This window comes from Papio anubis, chromosome 13, assembly GCF_008728515.1.
Source record: "Papio anubis isolate 15944 chromosome 13, Panubis1.0, whole genome shotgun sequence".
NCBI classification, from domain to species: Eukaryota; Metazoa; Chordata; class Mammalia; order Primates; family Cercopithecidae; genus Papio; species Papio anubis.
The window spans coordinates 90,500,828-90,505,789 of record NC_044988.1 but is presented as its reverse complement, the minus strand read 5'-3'; positions in this window follow the sequence as shown (position 1 = coordinate 90,505,789).

Sequence of the window (4,962 nt, the reverse complement as noted above, 5' to 3'; positions counted from 1 at the left end):
AGGCTGGAGTGCAGTGGCGCAATCTCGGCTCACTGTAAGCTCCGCCTCCCAGGTTCACGCCATTCTCCTGCCTCAGCCTCCCGTATAGCTAGGACTACAGGCGCCTGCCACCGCACCCGGCTAATTTTTTGTATTTTTAGTAGAGACGGGGTTTCACCGTGTTAGCCAGGATGGTCTCCATCTCCCGACCTCGTGATCCGCCTGTCTCGGCCTCCCAAAGTGCTGGGATTACAGGCGTGAGCCACCACGCCCGGCCCATACAATCTTATTTAAAAGCCTGCTTCAGGGCTGGGCGCGGTGGCACACGCCTGTAATCCCAGCACTTTTTTGCCAAGGTGGGCAAATCACTTGAGCCTAGGAGTTCAAGACCAGCCTGGCCAATATGGCAAAACCCCGTCTCTACTAAAAATATAAAAATTAGCCAGGCATGATGGCACACACGTATAATCTCAGCTACTCAGGAGGCTGAGGCATGAGAATCGCTTGAGCCTGGGAGGCAGAGGTTGCAGTGAGTGAGATCTTGCCACTGCACACCAGCCTGGGCAACACAGCAAGACTCTGTCTCAAAAATAAGTAAATAAAACAAAAACCTGCCACCAAATTATTTCTGGATTCTCTTCACTGTCTCTTTTTTCTTTTTGGCACTATCTCTTTTTTCTTTTTGGTCTTTTTTCCGTTTCTGATTCCACTTTCAAAGTCTTGAATATATTCTTTGAAAAATAAGTAGTATGGAATATTAAAATTATATTCCCTATACTCAGAATCCTTTTTATGAGCTCTTTTTTTGTTACTATTATTCCTTTGAAAAAATGACTTAAAGTCTCTAAAAAATGTTTATAGTGTTTATGTATTTTTTTTTTTGCTGCTTACCGATGAATTTTACCCTGTTGTGGTTTTGGGGGAGGAAAAGTGATAACATGCTAACCAGAAGGATTCCTAAACTGTCATTTCATTTATTGGTAGGTCATGATTGTTGAGGGTTTTGCTTTGGATTTTTCATACCTATAAAGTCAATCTTGAGTTGATCAGAGAAAAGGAAACTTACTCCTAATACACAGAGCCAGAACAGAAGGGACATTTGCATAAATCAGGATACCATCTCATTAATTTACAAAGGATAATCTTTCTTTTCATTGACAACACCTACACCCACCTGTTTTCCAGTGTTGTTCTCTCTGAACAGCAAAGCCAAAGCACTCTGCACACCACATCACCTGTTCCGAGGTTTATGCACGAGCGTATTTCTTTTAGGCCATGGTGAAGTTGATAAACCACCCCTGCTTTGTAACAAAATTATTTCAAAGTGACTGGAATTATCTAGTCCCCAGATTGATCATCTCCCCTGGCAACGTGACTCTCTTTTTTGTGTGTGTTTCCATGCTGACCAGTCCCCTACTGTTAATATCACTACTAATTAGGCTACAGCCAGGTCTTTCCTGGCCTGAGAAATATTCTCTTAAAATGACCTTTGTTTTAATTTCATTCATGATGTTGATTTTTTTTTTCAATGTGGTACAGTATATACAATAAAATTTGTCATAACTATTTTAAGTGTACAGTTCAGTATATTAAATATGTTCATAATGTTGTATAACCATCACCACCATCCATCTTCAGAATTATTTTCATCTTATACAATTGAAACTGTATTCATTAAACAATAACTGTCTATTCCCTCTTTTCTACAACCTCTGGCAACCACCATTCTGCTTTATGACATTGATTTTATTCACTTAACATCAGAGTTTGGGGGGATGCCCTCCTATGTATGGCCTACACATTCTGATTTTTTTTAGATTGAATAAAATACGTAAATCATTTTAATTTCATAAGTAAACACCTGTTGACTGCCAATTATGTTATTGGCACTGGGAAAAGTGCTAGACATTGGCCTAAGTGCCAAGTGCATCCCATTTAACTTTTACAACCCTGTTTCACAGATGAGGAAACCAAGACTTTCAGTAGCTTATCTGAAAATCACACAAGAAGAAAGTGTCTTATAGTGGAAGAAAATAGGTCAATAGAAAGAGAGTATAAGAAGTACAATAATAGAGGAAAACAGAAAACATGTCCCCAGACTTTAGGAAATGTTTTCCAGGGAAGGAAACACCTGCATCTTGAAGAACTAGTAGGAGCCAGTCAAGTGAAGAACACAGTGGAGTCGCAAAGCAAGATAGCAGGTACACATGAAAATGAGAACATGTTTGAGAAACTACAAGTAATTCAATATGACTAACGCCTAGGATTTAAAGGGAAATTTTTGCAAAATTCTTTATTACTAATAATAGCTACCATTTCTTAGCATTGATTTTATGTTAGGCACTTGGCATGCATTTTCTCACTTTATCATCATAGCCATAAAAGTTAAGTATTATTTCACAGACAAAGGCACTAAAACTGGGAAATTAAGTACTTTGTACAGGTCACAAAGCTAGAATATTAATCTGATTTTCTGAGGGTTAATGGTACTCCCCTTTTGTCACTTGGTTATATTTGAAGGTAATAGTAGCTAACAGTTACTGAGTTTTTAATGTGTCCCAAGCATTTGCTAAGACGTTTTCATGTATTAACTCATGTGGCCATCCTCACACTTCCAGGAGTTACATAACAAAACCAAGGCACAGCAAAATTCAGGAACGTGGGTGAGATCACACAGCAAATAAGAGGAGTCAACATTTCAACCTAGGCTGTTTAATACAGAACATATGTTCCTGAATACTGCCTGTTCCTCTTAGTGAACATTTACTATGGACCAAATCTATTGACAAACACTTGCCATATGTAGACCATCAACCACACAAAGATTGAGTTTGTACATAAAGAGGCTCAGGATGACTTAGTAACATATCAAAAAATCTGGTCTAATAAGGGTCATGGCAGGGACTTAAAATCTCAAGAGCCCCAAGATGGGAACTACTGATCTAATCATTACACAAGAGAAATCAGAAAGTGTGTGTTGTGGGTTGAATAGTGTTCCCCAAAAATACGTGTTCAAGTTCAGGTACCCCCAGAACCTGTGAACATGATCATATTCCTCAATGGGGAGGAAGCCAGGCACAGTGGCTCATGCCTGTAATCCCAGCACTTTGGGGGGCCGAGGCGGGTATATCACCTGAGGACAGGAGTTCAAGACCAGCCTGGCCAACATGGTGAAACCCCGTCTCTACTAAACATAGAAAAATTAGCTGGGCATGGTGGCACATGCCTGTAGTCCCAGATATTCAGGAGGCTGAGGCAGGAGAATCGCTTGAACCCGGGAGGTGGAGGTTGCAGTGATCCAAGATCATGCCACTGTACTCCAGCCTGGGCGACAGAGCGAGACTCTGTCTCTAAATAAATAAATAAATAAATAAATAAATAAATAAATGGAGAGGTGGTGGGGCATCTTTGCTGATGTAATCAAGTTAAGATGATGACATTAGGGCGGGCCCTAATCCAATGACTAGTGTCCTTATAAGAGGGAAATTTGGACACAGATACACAGAGGGAAGATGGTGTGAAGTTACTAACACACAGCAGTCCACGTAAAGGTGAAGGTAGAGGTTGAAATGACACGTTTGCAAGCCACAGAATGTCAAGGATTGCTGGCAACCAGCAGAAGCTACAAGAAACAAGGATTCTCCCCAACTGGCTTCAGAGAGAACAGGGCACTGACACCTTGATTTCAGCCTTCTAGCCTCAAAAACATGAGAGAATAAGTTCTGCTGTTTTAAGTCACCCAGTTTGTGATACTTTATTATAGTATCCCTAGGAAACGAATATAGGGTATATTTCATGACATGAAATGTGAATTTGTTGCACCCCATCTGTGAAATACTGCCTAAGTAGAACTTGACAAAAGTTAGACATCCAGCTCTTTACACTAGTGAAGTTTTAAGCTAATATAAGCTAGGGGGCTAATAGTTTTAATTTACTTGCAGTTCTACCACCCAGATTACTAAAATGTTTCTTGCTTGCAGACAAGAAACATTTTTTTTTTTTTTTTTTGAGAGAGAGTGTTGCTCTGTCACCCAGGTTGGGGTCCAGTGGTACGATCTTGGTTCACTGCAACCTCTGCCTCCGGGGTTCAACCAATTTTTGTGTCTCAGCCTCGTGACTGGGATTATAGACGTGCACCACCATGCCCGGCTAATTTTTGTATTTTTAGTAGAGACGGGGTTTCACCATGTTGGCCAGGCTGGTCTCAAACGCCCAACCTCAGGTGATATGCCTGCCTCAGCCTCCCAAAGTGCTGGGATTACAGGAGTGAGCTACCACACCCAGCCAAGAATAACATTTTATTACAAAAATTCCCCTATTTAAGGTTTTCCTTTTAATTCTGAGCATTCGCCACCATCACTGAGTCATGACAGTACCATGGAATGATTTTTAAAAGTCCACTAATTAGGGCCGGGCGCGGTGGCTCAAGCCTGTAATCCCAGCACTTTGGGAGGCCGAGACGGGCGGATCACGAGGTCGGGAGATCGAGACCATCCTGGCTAACACGGTGAAACCCTGTCTCTACTAAAAATACAAAAAAAATTAGCCGGGTGAGGTGGCGGGCGCCTGTAATCCCAGCTACTTGGGAGGCTGAGGCAGGAGAATGGCGTGAACCCAGGAGGCAGACCTTGCAGTGAGCTGAGATCCGGCCACTGCACTCCAGCCTGGGCGACAGAGCGAGACTCCGTCTCAAAAAAAAAAAAAAAAAAAGTCCACTAATTATAAACCAAAATAAGACTTGGTTACATTTTTTTTGGTTGTAGATATGTAAACATCACACACACACACACACACACACACGCTTTTTTCCCACAATGTACTCTGTGTATAAGGCCCTTTCTTCCCTTGGTCAGTCCCTGTCATGTGAATCTGATGGAAGAAAGTCTACAGGGAGTATCCCTCGCAGACTGACCAACCTAGGTATATGTATGTAGAATGATTAGGTTATCCTCAAACAGGTATCAAATACTTGAATCTACTTCA